Raw genomic sequence first — 18,758 nt, 5'->3', positions numbered from 1 at the left:
TTCTTCAATAATGAAGATTACTTAACATCATTTAATAACTAAATTGGCTTCAATTTCTTCCCCTCAGATTTTTCTTGCTTGACATCTGATTAAAACTTTAAAACTGTAAACTATGCTGATGCTGAACAAATCTCACACTGTGCAGATGAGCAGTACTCATGTGTGATGTTCCCATCACAGTCTCACTGTGACTTCTGGCCTTGGGTCAGCACTGCGAGCTTGTAACGAGCTCCTCCTGCTGCATTAGCTGTGAGTGGCTTTCCCTCGCTTGTTTCCAGTATATCGGCTTTCTGTGAATTCTGGTCTACAACCACCTGTGGAAGAGAAAAACTTCAGAACTTTGGTAGATGATGACTGTAAAATAATATTCAGGTTGGGTTTTCCTAAGTAATTTTTTCACAGGTTACACTTTAGTGGTGGTTTTCAAACTTTTTTTTTTTTTGCTTTTTGATGATCACTGATGGTAAATATGTTCATATCTCCACTTAGAATGCACACACACATTAATTGGAAAAAGTTTCCCAAACAATATTTGATATGTATTGATGTTTTCTCTTCTATTCCATTCCCCCCTATAACCTTTCTGGTCTGGCCTAATAATTTTGTATCTGGTGTGTACATCACTTGTGTCTGAGTCTTTGCCACCCTATGGACGGTAGCCTGCCTGGCTCCTCTGTCCATGGGATTCTCCAGGCAAGAGTATTGGAGTGGGTTGCCATGCCCTCCTCAAAGGGATTTTCCCAGCCCAGGGATCAAACCTGAGTCTCCTGTGTCTCCTGCATTGCAGGCAGATTCTTTACCACTGAGCCACCAGGGAAGCCTTTGTAGCTGGTAGTGGTTCTCAATACTAGCTGAAAGGAAGAATTAACTAGGGAATTTAAAAAAATATATTAAAGTCAAAATCACACTAGACCGATGAAAAAGACTAGAAATTCCGAAAATAGACCTCCGCTTTACATATCAGACACAATACATTAACTCCAGTACATATTGAACCCTTGATTTATAACATTATAGATACTATAAGGAAAGAAAGACCATTTGAACATCTGTATGGACAAAATCTTGTTTCTAAGCTCAAAATGTATAAAGAGCTAAGTGTTAATATGGATTGACAGGTAAAACAATAAACTTCTGGATCTGTGCTCTTCAGTACAGTAGGAATTGAATATCATATGATTATTTTGTTCACTTTCTGAGCATCTTTTTCTTTTTGGTCAACCTTAGGACGTTTATAATTAAATGTCAGCAACATGAATGACTCAGGGGAACTTGGAATCCCCTCTTACAGCACGTGGAACCAGCAACCTGCCCTGTGGGTCAGCCCAGCCCCAGTTCCACCACTTTTCTCTAGGTTCCCAAGTGGTCTTGCTTTACAGAATCAGGTTACTGTATGGTTTAGCAGAAAAAAAATTGAGGAAATACTCAATAAATTTTAGTTTAGAGAAGAAGGAATTTTAAAAAGGCTTAGAAACATGTAGATCCCACCTCATGATCAGTAGAGTAGCAGCAGGTTGAATTGGCACATGTTGGACCTTCCCCAGCCAGGGAAACGGGGTTGGTGCTAAATGTGATGTGGCACTGACTTGAGACCTTGGTATGTTCAGTGTGCTATTTTCTTTGATTCACAGCAGCTAATGGCAGAAATCAAAGAGACAAACAAAAATCATATAAATATATATTGGAAAGAAATTTAAGGGTGCCCTTTTCAAAAGAATGTATATTTGAAAAGTGTAGAAACCTAGGGAAGTTTTTATTTTTAAATAATATGTCACATTTTCATATAATATACCCAGGATGTTTTCCCCTCCAGGTACTTTTGCAGGCAAAAGATCCGTAAATTTAAAGCCATGGTTTTAATCATTAATTCTCCCAAAAGTATAATTAATAGATGAAATATTTTCTCTGTATTCCAGACTTTGCAGATAATGCCACATGTCTCTCTTTGTCTCCATCTCTCTGTCTGTCTTTCCCCCATCTACTTAAAATCTGGATGTTATATGCATTTTTTCATTAAGGGACTTCTTGCATTAGACAGACCTGGACAGGAATGACTAGTTTTTTTTCAGTTTTGAGATCTTACAAGTTATTTTCTTTTGGTGAGTAAATAGCAAGAGCTGGTGGCCACAGACAATGAAGTTGCCCTGGCTGAGGAAGGAACATGACCTATCCCTTTTGCTCAAAGGAGGAAACTGTGACTATCCCAGCAGGTGCCCAGTTTCCCAATCTCATGCCAGCACTACTTGCTAGAGGGAAATCTCCCTTTCTATTGTTCTTTTTTAGTGATTTCTGAGTCAAAGAAGAAAGCGCTGGGAACGTGTAATTGAGGTTATTTTTCTGCACTTCTTCACTGCATCCCTGTCCTCTGCTGTAGGACACTCATGCACGCCACTCTTATCTGAAGACTATGGGAATCTTTGTCGTCTTAGTCTTTTCCAAGGGATGCTTCCTTCTGCAGAGGCAGCAAAAAATATTTTATAAGCAAATATTATTTTAAATATTAAAATTGGGGGCTTGCTTCATCAGTGCCCTGCTAACACCAAAGTGAAAGTGAAAGTCGCTTAGTCAAGTCCGACTCTTTGCGACCCCATGGACTATAGCCTGCCAGGCTCCTCTGTCCGCAGAATTCTCCAGGCCAGAATACTGGAGTGGATAGCCATTACCTTCTCCAGGGGGATCTTCCCAACCCAGGGATCGAACCCAGGCCTCCCGCATTGCAGGCAGATTCTTTACCATCTGAGCCACCAGGGAAGCCTTCCCTGGTGAGCCACTAAGTCCTTCCCTAAAAGTAATTTTCCTCCTCTTTATCAGTGAGTAAGACAGATGTTCCAAATTCCTTCCTTTTAAAAAAATTATTTATTTATTTTTGGCTGTGCTGGGTCTTCATTGCTTCACACAGGCATTCTCTAGTTGTGGTGTTTGGGCTTCTCATTGCAGTGTTTGGGCTTTCTGTTATTACAGAGCAGGACTCGGTGGCTTGCGAGCTTCAGTAGTTGTGGCACATGGGCTTGGTTGCTCCATGGTATGTGGGATCTTCCTGGACCAAGGATCGAACAAGTATCCCCGGCATTGCACTGCATTGCAAGGTGGATTCTTAACCATTGGACCACCTGGGAAACCCCCGAATTCCTTCTTGATCAAGATGTGGCTGTCCACCCTTCTATAGGTTTCACTCTCTGTCATAGAAGGTTCCTTTGTTGATACTGCAGAGGACAAGTACCATGATGTAAGAAATCTTGTTGACACTGAGAAAATTAATTACCTACCCTGTCAAAGAAATGAATTATCCCTCAGAAAAGCTTCTCCCCGACTAACACTTGGTCGAGTAACCTCAATACTGATCAAGGTATTGTAGGAAATCAATGAATGATGGCTGGCTGTGGTGCCACCTGGAAGTCCACAGTACTGTTGAGGAGGAAGTGTAAATAGTGACCACAGTACCAACACCTGCAGTTTACTGGGCACTTACTATACACCGAACATTGTGCAAAGTGATTTAGACACATGGCCTCGTTAATCCTGACCTAGATTTTACAGACAAAAAAATATCTATACCTGTTTTACAGATGAGATCATATAGCCTTAAAGGGGTGAGGATGTGCGTTCAGATTCCCAAACACTGATTCTTGACAGGCCAGTAGGCCTCGGGTTCCTACTCATCCTGTCCTGAAATTCTGTCTCAGTGTGTTGTGGGGGAGGTCTGGGCGTCCCCCTTGTGATCACCGAGGAGGTCAGAACCAGGACACTACACAATGCAGCCTCTCCAGGGTATGTCTCCAGGCCATCTGTTTAGCACAGTTTGTGTCTGTTATGTGGGCTTCCTTTACTGAAAGAAAAATACGAAATCAGTTATCTTTTCTCAGTAGTGAGAGATGTGGACCTCATGGCAGGAAGGCAGCTAAGAAGGACAGGAGGTGTCCCATTCCTCTCCCTTGGAAAATCTTTTTAAACTTAGCATTTAATCTTATTATTTAAGATTTAGAGATTCTTGCCCCTACCCAATAAGGTCAGGATAATAAGATAGTATCATTATATAACATTGATTCTGTACTTCACTGTATTCAGGTATTTTTACATACCTAATCACTCTTACGGAGAAAGCAATGGCACCCCACTCCAGTACTCTTGCCTGGAAAATCCCATGAATGGAGGAGCCTGGTAGGTTGCAGTCCATGGGGTCGATAAGAGTCGGACGTGACTGAGCGACTTCACTTTCACTTTTCACTTTCATGCATTGGAGAAGGAAATGGCAACCCACTCCAGTGTTCTTGCCTGGAGAATCCCAGGGACGGGTGAGCCCGGTGGGCTGCCATCTATGGGGTCACACAGAGTCGGACACGACTGAGGTGACTTAGCAGTAGCAATCAGTCTTAATCCACAACAGGTCCTTGTAGAATTAGCACCATTTAATGGTAATTCAGATGAAGATTCAGAGAGGCTGAGTTGTCCAAGACCATTTAGCTATTAAGTGACAGATTGAACCCAGGCCATCTGACTCTAGATCCAAGGTTCTTTCTTTTCAGCTATTTGAAAGATAGTGAGCTACTTGAGGTGGTGTACGTAGCACTGCATTCCTTTTTTTTTTTTTTTAATTCTTCGATTGCAGGTTTGTGATTTGTATGGTAGCCTTCCTGACCTGAGACTAAGTGAGACGGGCACTTCTGCAGGCTCTGCACCCAGCCAATCCTTGAGTTTCTCCAATGGGAAAACTTGAGACAGAACGAGGGCCTCGCCTTGGGCTCCTCTGAGTCACTAGCAGCATCAAGGTTCTCAACTCCCTTGCTTTTGCCTACATCACTCACTTGTGCCTGGGACTAATAACAGGGTAATTTGTGAAGCAAGATGCGTGACTCACCAGCCAAGGGAGGAGAGCCTGCAAGGAAGGACTCGGAGGAGAAGAGCAACATATTTAACAGCAACTGGAAAGGAAATGCTGACATGACGCTAATTGGGTTAAGATTTCTTTCCATTGCAACACCACTTTCTGGTTACCCAGCTATTAATTTGTATTTTAGGCTTCTAAAGTTAGCTAAAAGGGTCAGGGCAGGGGGAAGAGAGGAAGGGAATTCTACCTTTGAAGGCAAAATTATCAAATCTGTATTGCTTTCTCATAGATTTCTTCTCAATCATCTTGGACCCCTTTTCTTTGAACTCTAGGATTTGCATTTTTCTGAAGCTTACCTATTGTGTAACGTTGCTTCACATCCTTGTGATTTCAGCCATACCTGTTTTTGGGTGAGCTCCTATCCATACCACCAGTCTGAATACACTTCATTAGTAACTTGCCTCTCTGTCCTGAGCTGGCCTTTAACAGTCTTTGTCAGTTAATGACTAGATCACAGATGAACCAGAGACCCGATAAAGGTGAAGAGGCATCCAGGAGAATTACTTTTTGGTGACTACTGCCTCCTTAAATGCCTTTTGCTGTGTTATCTTTATTATATCCAGAATCTAAAGTCAGATGATAGCTGGATCTCAAGAATCTGTCTTCCTGTTGACCAAATAAGCACATTTTAAAATTTTAGCTACCTGTTTGTGTGTATAGAAAGGCTGTGATAAGTTTTACCTAGGTAGCAAACTTGCCTTATTTCAAATCAGCTATTAGTTTTTGTGTTTGAAACATTAACTTAAAAATTAGTCCCTTAAAAAAAATAAGGTGAAATAAATCACCTTAATAACATCTTTTAGTCATGGGGAGCTGGGTGCCTACTGGGAAAGCAATAATTTAAAAATCTTAAATAGAATTTTGCTGTTTTAGTGTATCAATTATTGTTTTCATGTTTCCATCTAGATTTTGTCTTTACAAACATGCTCATACACGTATATGTATATGTATAAAATAATATGTTATATAGACCATATACTATCATGTGCTCATAGTGTAGATGTAATTTTGAATTTTCTTTTTTTAAACATGTTGTAACACTTTTCATGTTTATAAATTTCATTTGTGTGTTACTCACTCAGTCGTGTCTGACTCTTTGCAACCTCCGGATTGTAGCCCGCCAGGCTCCTCTGTCCATGGGATTCTCCAGGCAAGAGTACTGGAGTGGGTTGCCATTTCCTTGTCCAATAAATTTCACAATTTTTAGCATTAACTGAATATTATTACATAAAATTAACATTTTAAAATGTATTTAAACATCTCAGATTTTAAAAATCCATTATTTACTAACACTAAAGTGTTATTTATTAACTAGTGTTTAAATTTTTTTGTTCAGATAACACATATTTCTAGGTAGGCTTGAACATTTTAGTGACTCTTAAAATTTATTATTCCATTCCAGGACGGTGGTATCATTTATGTTGCCACTAGTAACATAGGAATGTAATGGTTTTATATTTACATGTAAATGATGTATATAAAACATTTACAGCATTGTTAGCACTGAGTGTTATTTTTAAATTTGTCTTCTAATTTAATAGGTGTCATGTATAGAATTTTAGGAACTGAAAGTTCATTTAGTTCCTCTCTTTAGAAGGGCAACATGGTATTTAATAGCTTGACTCCAATTTACAATTTAACAGGCATATAATACAGTCATTTATAAATATTTAGTCACTTTGTCATTTTAACAACTTCATCAGTGTAGTAGTATTTCTGTTTTGTAGATAAGGAAATTGTCATTAGTTGTCCAAAGGCACATAGCTAGTTAAAGTGTCAGAACCTAGACAGTCTGTCTCCAAACTCCATGTGATTGACCGCTGTGTTATACTGGCTCCGTTAATATCTATGGAGAACTTACTGTTTCTACAGTTTTTGTCGGCCAACTTACGGATACTATTGTGAGCAAAAAAACTGTAGTCCTTGCTCTCGAAGACCTTGAAGTCTGGGGAGGGAACCAAGACTTTAATCATATCAACATATATATAATTTTAGACTTGATACATGTTATGAAGAAAAAGAATGCAGTAATGGAAGAATCTTAACAGGAGTGTTTCTTTCAGCTGTAGAAGTGATGGGGTCAGGTGTCATGGAAAGTTTCGATAAAGATCTTAGAGGCACTTAAACTGAGACCTGAAGGATAAGGAGGAGAGAGGAGTGTGAAGATGGATACTAGGCAGAAGGAGCAGTCTACGCATAAGTCCTGAGGCAGGAAAGGAGTTTGCTTGCCTTTTGCTCTAAGGGTCATAAAGTCGACCAGCTTGCTTGTGGGATCAGAGAGTGGGGGGAAGGGAGCAAAAGAGAGCCTAAGAGAGCAGACCAGGGGTCCAGTGCTCCAGGGCTGCGCTGCAAGGTTCTCACTCACAGAAGAGTGCGCACTGGGGAAGACTGTGAGTGTGCACTGAGAGAGTGTGCGCTGGGGAAGGGCAGTGAGAGTGTGCCCTGGGGAAGGGTGTGAGAGTGTGCACTGGGGAAGAGTGTGAGTGTGCACTGAGAGAGTGTGCGCTGGGGAAGAGTGTCAGAGCATGCACTGAGGGAGTGTGTGCTGGGGAAGAGTGTCAGAGTGTGCACTGGGGAAGACTGTGAGTGTGCACTGAGAGAGTGTGCGCTGGGGAAGGGCAGTGAGAGTGTGCCCTGGGGAAGAGTGTGAGAGTGTGCACTGGGGAAGAGTGTGAGAGTGTGCACTGGGGAAGACTGAGTGTGCACTGAGAGAGTGTGCGCTAGGGAAGAGCAGTGAGAGTGTGCCCTGGGGAAGGGTGTGAGAGTGTGCGCAGGGGAAGAGTGTCAGAGTGTGCACTGAGAGAGTGTGCGCTGGGGAAGAGTGTCAGAGTGTGCACTGGGGAAGAGTGTGAGAGTGGGAACTGAGAGAGAGTGCACTAGGGAAGAGTGTGAGAGTGTGAACTGAGAGAGAGCACACTAGGGAAGAGTGTGAAAGTGTGCACCTGGGAAGAGTGTGAGAGTGCACACTGAGAGACTGCCTGCTGGGGAAGAGTGTGAGAGTGTGAACTGAGAGCACACTAGGGAAGAGTGTGAGAATGTGCACTGGGGAAGAGTGTGAGAGTGTGAGAGTGTGTGCCGGGGAGGAGTGTCAGAGTGTGCGCCGGGGAGGAGTGTCAGAGGGTGCTCTGGGGAGGAGTGTCAGAGTATGCGCCGGGGAGGAGTGTCAGAGTGTGTGTCGGGGAAGAGTGTGAGAGTGTGCGCCAGGGAAGAGTGTCAGAGTGTGCGCTGGGGAAGAGGTGAGAGTGTGCGCCGGGGAGGAGTGTCAGAGGGGCGCCGGGGAGGAGTGTGAGAGTGTGCGCCAGGGAAGAGGTGAGAGTGTGCGCCGGGGAGGAGTGTGAGAGTGTGCGCCTGGGAGGAGTGTGAGAGTGTGCGCTGGGGAAGAGGTGAGAGTGTGCGCCGGGGAGGAGTGTGAGAGTGTGCGCCGGGGAGGAGTGTGAGAGTGAGCGCCGGGGAAGAGGTGAGAGTGTGCGCCGGGGAAGAGTGTCAGAGTGTGCGCCGGGGAAGAGTGTGAGAGTGTGCGCCGGGGAGGAGTGTGAGAGTGTGCGCTGGGGAAGAGTGTGAGAGTGCACACTGAGATACTGCTCACTGGGGAAGAGTGTGAGAGTGCGCACTGGGGAAATGTGTGAAAGTGCGCTGTGGAACAGTGTGAGAGAGAGCACACTGGGGAGGACAGGGAGCTGCTGCTGCTGCTGAGTCGCTTCAGTCGTGTCCGACTCTGTGCGACCCCATAGACGGCAGCCCACCAGGCTCCTCCATCCATGGGATTTTCCAGGCAAGAACACTGGAGTGGGGTGCCTTCGCCTTCTCCGGGGAGAGCCGCCTGCAAACACAGCTGGAGTTGCTTTGGACAATAAGCCAAAGGCAAAGCCATCCGCAAGAGGGGTTTCTTCTGCACACAACAGGAAATGGTGACCCTGCCTGTATTTTTCTAGGAATTACATGTTACTGGCTCATTATTTAAGTTAGGAACCTAGATCAAGGCATATTGCACAGTTTCCTTACAGAGCCAGAGAAACATGGCTTGAAGAAAACAGCACCACGGGAAGAGCCTTAGCCTGAGAGAGAAAGGGACCCTTTCAGATGCCAAGTGCCTTGTTGGCATTTTAAGGGTTTATTAGCTCTGCTGGAAATTTTTCCATAATGTTTACTAACAGTCAAAAGTATTGTCTTAGTAGACAGTGACAGCTGGCTCATGGAGACATTAACCTATGCTTTGGAATCAGTGGAAGCAAAAATGCAGAAGCACATCTTCCTGAAATCTCAAGTCTTTTAATCTCTAAGCAGACGCTATGTACAGCATCAGAAGGGGAAAATAAGAAGCCTCTTTCTTCTCATTTCAGTTTCAGAGGCCTTTTGTTCAGTGTAACTTTAGCTTTTGTTAATTGGTATTAGAGTAAGCACATGAAGTTTGTTAGACTTTTCCATCAAGTCAGTAAGCGTTACAGAATGAAGGTTTGGCCAGTAGGAAGAACTCTAAAGATTATAGGAATCACAGTTGTAGGAAGCAGTCACGGCCCCTGGGGCTGAGATAGAGTACACAAGGAAGTAGCCCCCAGGGCTTATGTGCAGACCCTGTTGAAAGAGCACCAGTTCAGGCATGTCCGACTCTTGGTGACCCCATGGACTGCAGCACACCAGGCCTCCCTGTCCATCACCAACTCCTGGAGTTGAAAGAGCATAGAGGTTTGCTAATGGAACCAGGAGAACTGTCTGGCTATGCAACCAGCCCTCAGAAACTTGCAAGAAATTTGCTGTCTAGGGTACTGTCAATTGGGGAGTGTTTCTCTGGAGATTCTTGGCCACAAAACTCCTCAGGAAGGTGCTGATGGGCTCTGCTGGCTGCCGGGGGCTACTGGGGCCTTCACTGGAAGCACACCAGAGCCAAGAACCAAACTCTCTGCTCCTGCAGTGTCTCTCCACCTCTCCCTACTTACAAAGCTCCTGGGCCAGCTGCAAAGGGAAATAGGTAAAGGACTAAAGGGACCAGGATCATTTCACAGGGCAGGCAAACAGCATCAAAATTCAGTGACTTACATGAGATAGAAGTTTGTTTCTCCTGCACATACAGTCCAGATATGGGTAGACTGAGGCTGATGTGCCGATTGGCTTCAAAGGCTGCTCCGGGTCTGTTATCCCCACTCTCAACTGTCGGGCAGGAGAAACCAGCATGCAGCTTGGTCTTTGGGAAGATTACCCAAATCAGTTCCGTTCCTGTGTCGCCGACCGAGACGCAGTCATACATGGCCACATCTAGCCGTGCTAAAGGGAGGTTGGGAAATGTTGTCTTGCATGGCAGGGCAGCCACGTGTCCAGGCTAAACTTGGGGGTTAGGGTGGGGGTCTGTAACTAAAAGTCAGGATGAATGGATACCTAGAACATCCTGATACCCCTCAATGGCTTAGTCGAGGTGATACCATGTTTTTGCTACAGATCCTCAGAAATTTTCCTTTTAAATCTCCTCCTTTTAAATTTTCCTCTAAATCTATTCTGAATTTCTTCAAGGCTTTAAATTGATATAACTGTAAAATTCAATATGAGAGAATTAAAATATTTTTTTCTTATTGGAAGTTAATTCTTTACCTAAAATATAGGACTCTTTTTTTCCTTCTCTTCAGTATTCTAAAGCTATAAGCCCAAGTATTTATTAACTTTTTATGCACTAACTTAGTCATAATAAATATCCTTCAGAGTTAAGTTGGTCTGTCCTTTGCATTGTCTTATCCATTTGAAAAGGCACAACTTAAAATGCTTTTAGAATTGGAATTTACAGTTGGCACAGTTCACAGGAAGCAGCTAGGTGCTCACATTTTTCTTTGTGTTTTGTCTTAAAGGCGTAAACCAGTTGTTTTGATGTGAGTTAGTAGAGTTAGTTCCAAAGAAAACAAATGGATTGAAGGTAAATAAACATGCCTGCCTGACCTCCTGCACCAAATTTTAAAAGTTGTTTTGCAACTAATAAAAATGAAGTTGTACATAGTTAAATTAGATATCATTTTTGACCATAGTATAAGCCCTCTATTGATTCATTCAGCAGACATTTATGTAGTGTCTACTGTGTGGCAAGCTCTTGGTATACAGCAGTGAATGAGCTGGGCAAGATCCTTGCTTTTCTAGAGCTGACTCTTCTTCACCAGAAAACCCTGGTCCCACTGAATCCAGCCGGCCACCCAGTCACAAAAACTCTCACCAGCTTTCATATCCTCCAACCATGATAATACTCAAAGGCCAAGAATATGGATTCAAGAGTGTCTCTCTTTCACTCACATTGCTCAGAAATTTACCTTTACTTCAGTTAAACTTATTTTCTTAACTTCCCATTTCTCATCACCATCCTCTATCTGAGCAATAGTTTCTGTTCTGTAGAGACACTTTCTTTCATTCCCCTCATATCCAAGAGATATGTTCTGTAGAGCTATCTTCTCAACTGATGTGGTGTTTATAGTTGAGATTGGATGGATAGATACCAGAAGCTGTCCAAAACCTCAGCCTGATTTAGAGTTCTTACCTCAGCAATAGTTTGAGTAATACATTTTTTTCCAGTACTTTGCAAATATGTTGCCTCAAATAGTGATAAACTTACAACCCAGATGATTTTATTTCTTCAAGTCCTAAGGTCAGATTTAATAGTGTGTGTCTAAGAAAGTGGCTCAGCAGGCTTCTTTCACCCTGCTGGGTTCTGTATCCATGAGGTCAGAAAATAATGAGTCATAAAATCCTACATGCATTAGATGGTTTTCCTGCAAACTACTGGCAGCTGGAGTTGAAAATAGGGTTTAAAATTTCCACAGTATTAGTGGGAAAACACAGCTGGGTTAAGATGCCACCTCCATTACTTCCCCAAAGTAAAAGGAAGTAACTCCAGGTACTTTTCTTGCAAATATTTCCTATTTTTAAAAATAGCTTCAAATTTTTATATAGGTAAAATTGAAGTTCCTTTGGGTATTCTTTTTATGTAAATAGGGATTTCAGTACTTAGTGAATGTACAAAGAATGGGAGAAATGGGAGTTTGAGTAGCTGATGAGAAAAAAAGGGACTGAGAATGGCCAAGGAGTAAATGAATACATTTGCTTCCCAGAGGACTCTAAGCAGAGACCGAAGAGTTGTCAACACTCTTGGCAATTTTCAGTTGCCAGAAAAGCCTAGATTTCAGCCAAATTAATAAAGATGAGAGGTGGGCTATGAGTTTGATATGATATTTAGTGAGCTTCTCAGAGTGTTCAAAAGTGACTGAGTCATGGGTAGGGTCCCAGAATGAGATTCATTGTTGCAAATGCTTAGGACTTTTTTTTAAAGCAGTAACTTGTGGGGTTTTAAAAACACAGGGATCTTTCCATCTCATTTTGTTTCCATCTAAGGATTATTTAAATATTATAATACTTAGTTAACAGCATCAGGTACCATTCCACTCTGTGTAGATAATATTTGTCATTCACCAAACATTTTAAGGCTAGCCCAGGGAGGCCAGTAGCCTGTGTTATGCTGAAAACCAAAAAACGTTTAAGTAATGACTGAGCGCCACTGTCAACTTTGAAACATAGTATGCAGAACAGGAGCAAAAATGGGAGAGAAAGAAAGGAAAGGGGACCAGTGAGTGTCTATTGCGGACAAGAGGAGATCAGTGGCTAACCAGAGGAAGAAATTGACAGATGCTACAAGCTACCTGCCCCTCCTCAGTTATTCAAGGGAGTTCCTGCTTCCCCATTTGGAAATCCTAAGAACAGGCACTGTTGCTAAATTTAAGGTTCAGACAGCTGAGTTGGAGCTATCAGTTTCTCCTAAAAGAGGGTAAGGAGAATGATAGGTGTATCAGTCATCACTCTTGATTGTAAGCAGTGGAAGCCACCTGTTTCTTATTACCTTGAAAAAAAGACTTCACTGAAAGTGACTCACAGCACCAAAAAAAGGGTGGTAGGTCAAACCTGGACCACAGTAGAAACCAAGAGACCACGGCGATCAGGAAGGCCAGGAAGCCAAGAGAGGACAGCTGTCTTCTCAGCACCAGCAGCTGGGTAAAGTGCCATCTGCTCCCACACTCTTGCCTGTCCCTGTCTGCTCCAGATTCACAGTCCTGGGTAAAGTGTCCATTTGGCCAAGCCCAGGCCATCCCAGGCCAACAGCCAGCAGATGGAGAATTGTCCACCTTGACTTTCACAGAGGGAAAGGCATGGCACCAGCTCCACGCACAGTAATGACTTCCCTGCTGTCATGAGGGCTGGGTGCTCTGTCCCTCCAGAACGGCACGTCTTGTACGCTAGAGTCAGGGAAGGGTGACTGTGAAGGATGCCCGCAGTCATGGAACAGGCCTGTGGCCCTAAGACAGCTACTGAGAGGCTAAGAGAACGTGACCTGCTTCCTGCTACTAGACTGAAATGGCAGGAAGGAGGAGGAGAGTGCTTGTCGCATTTTAGCCCCAGATCTCATCTCGAGAGCAGGCATGGTAGAGACGCTGGCTGGAGAAATAGCCTGGATGAGTAAAGCCACTGCCCAGAGCTAGAATGTTGGCCTGTGGGCATCTATTGAACAGTCTGTACCAAGGGCTATCATCTGGGAGAACCACTTCTTCAGAGGAGTTAGTTGATTTTTGCTTTTTAAAGCATGAACTTGTTTCCTTCCAGAAAGCCATTAACTTTAAAATCATGCTGAAGTCTGAATCTGGATATAGTCTTTCCTTCATTTACTTCTGTTTCTGAGTTCATAGACACATCATTGTTTTGTTTTGTTTTTTTTGGCTGCACTGTGCAGCTTGAGGGATCTTAGTTCCCTGACCAGGGATTAAACGTGCATCCTTGGCAGTGAAAGGGCAGAGCTCTAACCACTGTACTGCTAGGGAAGTCCCCTTGGACACAATCATGACTCAGGTGAATTTGGGAGATGACTCTTAAACCCCTTAAATGAGATGATAGGAAGCTTTAACATGATCCATGGATTAAAAGACGTAAAGGTTTAAAGGGGATGAAGCTTAGAAGGGGAGTTTTTAACTTTTTTTTCTTTAGATGTAACTCACATACCATACAATTCACTCATTTAAAGTGTGAAATTTAATGTTTTTTAGTATATTCACAGAGTTATGCAATCAATACCACATCCAACTTGTGAACAGTTTCATCACCCCAAAGAAACTCTGTACCCATTAGCAGTCACTCCACATTTCCCCCCACACCCATTTGTATGCCCTAAGAAACTACTAACCTTCTGTCTGTTTCCATACATTTGCCTATTCTGGACATTTCACATGAATAGAATCATACGATATATGCCTTTTGTGCCTGGCTCCTTTTATTGAGCATGTTTTCAAGAGCCATCCGTGTTATAGCATTATTGTTGCTGTTCATTCTCTAAGTCATGTCGGATTCTTTGCAATCCCATGAACTGCGGCACGCCAGGCTTCCCTGTCCTTCACTATCTCCTGGAATTTGCTCAAACTCACGTCCATTGAGTCATGATGCCATCCAACTATCTTTTTGTCTGTCACCCCCTTCTCCTCTTGCCCTCAATCTTTCCCAGCATCAGGGTCTTTTCTAATGAGTCAGCTCTTCACATCAGGTGGCCAAAGTATTGGAGCTTCAGCTTCAGCATCAGTCCTTCCAGTGAATATTCAGGACTGATTTCCTTGAGGATTGGCTGGTTTGATTTCCTTGCTGTCCAAGGGACCCTCAAGAGTCTTCTGCACCAAAGTTCAAAGGCACCAGTTCTTTGGTGCTCAGCCTTCTTTATGGTCCAATTCTCACATCCATGTATGACTATTGGAAAAACCATAGCTTTGACTAGTGGACCTTTGTTGGCAAAGTAATGTCTCTGATTTTTAATATGCTGTGTAGGTTTGCCATAGCTTTTTCTTCCAAGAAACAAGCATCTTTTAATTTCATGGCTATAGTCACCATCTGCAGTGATTTTGGAGCCCAAGAAAATAAAATCTGTCATTGCTTCCACTTTTTCCCCATCTATTTGCCATGAAGTGATGGAACTGGATGCCATGATCTTAGTTTTTGTAATGTTGAGTTTCAAAGCAGCTTTTTCACTCTCTTCTTTCACCCTTGTCAAGAGGCTCTTTAGTTCTTCTTCACTTTCCTCCATATCCTAAATATAAGTTCCTTATCAGATCTATGATTTTCAAATATTTCCTCCCACTCTATGGATTTTCTTTTCACTTTCTTGATGGTATCCATTGAGAACCAAAAAGTTTGTTTGAAAACCAAAATTTCAATAAGGCCAAATTTCTCTGGTTTTTATTTTTGTGCTTTGGGTGTCATAAACAAGAAAGCTTTGCTTAACCTAAGGTCATAAAGATTTACTCCTACACAACCTTCTAAGAGTGTTATTACTTTAGCCCTTATATTTAGGTCTGTGCTTCCATTTTGAGTTAATTTTTGTGTATTCTGTGAAGAAGAGATTCTTAACTCTTTTGAAGCAGTAATAATTGATAGTTGGTGACAGAACATGAAGGAATAGTAAATAATGTAGTTTTTTCTCAGTTTGAGCTACATTTTCCAGGGGATCACTTGCAACTCTGAGTTCTTTCTCTCTCCCTTTATATGTTTTTTGGTTGTTGGGTATTAAAGTTACTAGGCTTTCAACAAATCTCATTTTATTGCTTGCATATTATTTAGCATGGCAACTCCTATATAACCATTGAAAGCTGTTTTTTAGTTATGTTTCACACTGGATGAAATAATCTGTACTGCCTGGAGATGCATTTTAGGAGTGAGCAAACTATTTTGTATAAAGATTATTATAATAATACCAAAACAAACTCACTGCCACTGCTATTTGTTTTCTGAGTAATAGTTTCTTAAATTTGGAGCCAATAATGTAATGAACATGCTGAGGCAAACTTTTAGAAGAAATAGGTCTCCTTTGCAGGAGTAGCTCATTCTGATGCAGTGAAGGACACAGGCGTGGAATGAGGTTTGCCTTTGATGAGAGAGACTCTTGTTGCCTGGGCTCATTTCTAAGATCTGTAGGAAGTTTGAACTTTAGTTGTAGTCTGACTCAAAAGACTTGTGCCTCCTCTTGTTCTGAGCTGTATCTGACCATGCCCTTCATCATAGATCTCCTCTCTTGATTCCGTCTTTGGTCCGGCATGTCAGATGGCTCAGGCAACCAGTGCGTTCAGTGTCCTGAATTCTCAGTTCGCTTATGGAAGTGTGTTAATTCTTTCCTCCTGACAACTCTTTCATCAGTTCACACCGTCTCTTCCTGAGCCCGATCTAGGTCAGTCCTCACTCAGTTTGAAGCTCCCTAAAGTCCAGTATCATCCCTTTCCTTTCTGTAGCCCCCAAAACTGATGGAAAGTATTCAGTAAATCATCCTTGATGATCTTTATTCCACCATATTTGCACAATTTTGTGACTGTATTAATGGTGCTTATCCTCCTCCAGGGTAAAAGTTATAGTAAAATGATTAATACATGAAAAAGAAAGCAGTCCTTCTTTCTCTTTACAGAAGCCTTGCAGGTGTGGGTGTGACTGGGTTCCTGCTACTTTGAATGTGCGTGTCTCTGAGCAGTGGTTAAGAAATGAAATAAAATAGGGAGTGTCTCACCAGGGTTGGTTGTTTGGTTTTGGTATGGATTTTTCCAAAGGATGTTGGAGTCCATGCTCTGGAATTCCTCTTTATCTGACATCAGAAATCTGTAACATAGGTACTCCACTGCCAACCTCACCTCTGATGGAGTCTTCACACTTTTTTGGGTGCTTAGTCTCCTTCCCACCAGACTTGTTCTTTGACCTCTGGCTGCTTGAATTTTCTGTTTTCCCCCTCATTCTCACTTCTTTTTTGGCCTCTCTTTATTCTCTGCCCACTTTGGATCTCATGTATAATCTTGTGAACAGCATTGTTATCAGCATGTTCAGCTCCCTGATGCCGCTGCTCTTTGCAGCTTCCCATTTCTAACTGTATCTACTACCTCAAACTCGGAATTGCTCTCCCATCTTCCAGGGTCCTGAAATGTGCATCATAACACGGCCAGAGAGCAGTCATGTATGTGCCTGGCTGGGTGTGGGAGGAGGGGGCCTTGGGGGGCTGAAACCCAGCTCTCATGTGCTGGGTAGAAGGGCTGAGTCTGCCCAGAGGGAACGCCATCCTCTAGTCAGCACAAAGATACCACATGGGCTCACAGAGAACCTAGAAGCCCAAGCAGCCTTTCTAAAATATCTGATCATTTTATTCTTCTGCATAATCCTCTTCATCGGTTCCATTAGCTAAAGCCCAAGCTCCTTAGCATGGATTGCAGACCCTGTGTGACCAAGTCTGAACTGTCTCACCAGCCTTTTGATGACAGTCACCGTATGGTTAATTACCCAAACTGGGACACTCCTGAAAGGAAGGGGCACTGTTAGTAATTATGGCGGGACAACAAACTGAGGCTCTGGGTACCTGTGTGTGACCAAGCATCCCACATCTTGGATTCTTACATTGTGGCTGAACCACACTGCTGGTGTTCCATGAGCACTGGGTTATTTATCAGTCAAGAGATTTTGATAGAGTTCTTTTAACTACCCTGTAGTGAATCTGAGGACTTTTTTTTACTTCTTTCTCTGATTAACTATTGAATGATGAGGTCAAAGCATCCTCAAGATCAAAATGTCAAGATTAAAGTTGTCATAGCACAAATGATGAGACTGGAGCATCTCTATGCTCTGTTTCTCGTTACTTGATCAGTGTACTTTCTTTCCTTAGAACTTCTATTTCCTCTTTCCCATTTTCCTCCCTTTCTCTGGTTTATTTCCATTTATTGTTCAAGGCTTCCCTGGTGGCTCAGAGGGTAAAGCGCCTGCCTGCAATGCGGGAGACCCAGGTTCAATCCCTGGGTCAGGAAGATCCCCTGGAGAAGGAAATAGTAACCCATTCCAGTATTCTTGCCTGGAGAATCCCATGGACAGGGGATCCCGGTAGGCTACAGTCCATGGGTTCAGAAAGAATCAGACATGACTGAGCAAAGCAACTTCCCTTCCCTTCCCTTCCTTTCACCGTTCAAGACGTCTCGAGGGTCGTCTGTCCCAGTGCTCCTTCCCTGACACGTCTTGGCTGGGCTTGGTGCTGATCACCATGTTCCACAGCACCCGCTCTGTGTGTTAGTTGCACTCAGTCGTGTTCGACTCTTTGTGACCCTGTGGACTGTAGCCTGCCAGGCTCCTCTGTCCATGGGGACTCTCCAGGCAAGAATACTGGAGTGGGTTGCCATGCCTTCCTCCAGGGGATCTTCCCAACCCAGGGAGTGAACCTAGGTCTCCCACATTGCAGGCGGATCCTTTACCATCTGAGCCACCAGGGAAGCCCAAAGCAGCCACTACAAACCTGTTTTATTGTACCTAAAAAAAAAGTGTGTCAGTCATTCAGGCCTGCCTTGCCCACAGAATATAAGATCCTTAGGGGAAGAACACTGGATTCTTAATCTTTGCATCCTCAGTGCCTAGCACAGGGCTTGAGAAATAATGGGATCTCTGTAAATATTTGTTGACATGGGGAAATTTGAATTCTTCATTGTAATACAAAGTTAAATATACTTGTCCTTTATCTCCTACAGAAATTCTTAGGATACCTACTTGGAGATTTTATGAAGTTGGCCTTTGCCATATTGAAATTGTAGAGATTATTGTTAAATTAATTTTCATATGATAGAAATATATAAGAGGAAGATACATTCCCATAATACTAATGTATGTTGTGCAAAGAGTATGAACAGTGGTGTGTTAAACTTCAGTTTGCCATGCTATGACCAAAATTGTTCTGAGAGTTTCTGCAGAAGCTGTTCAGTTCAGTTGCTCAGTCGTGTCCAACTCTTTGCAACCCCATGAACCATAGCACGCCAGTCCTCTCTGTCCATCACCAACTCCCAGAGTCCACCCAAACCCGTGTCCATTGTGTTGGTGA

At 43.0% G+C, this 18,758-nt stretch overlaps 1 protein-coding gene across 3 annotated transcripts in view; it reads left to right on the top strand.

Moving 5' to 3' along the window:
- Positions 1-18,758, top strand: part of CERS3 (ceramide synthase 3) — a 173,868-nt gene that overhangs the window by 13,077 nt on the left and 142,033 nt on the right. The window lies entirely within an intron of this gene.

The sequence above is a fragment of the Giraffa tippelskirchi genome, chromosome 12 (assembly GCF_054371585.1).
Source record: "Giraffa tippelskirchi isolate mGirTip1 chromosome 12, T2T-mGirTip1v1.2.pri, whole genome shotgun sequence".
Lineage (NCBI taxonomy): Eukaryota > Metazoa > Chordata > Mammalia > Artiodactyla > Giraffidae > Giraffa > Giraffa tippelskirchi.
Note: the sequence above shows the minus strand (reverse complement) of the source record. Positions and strands in the feature narration are given on the sequence as shown.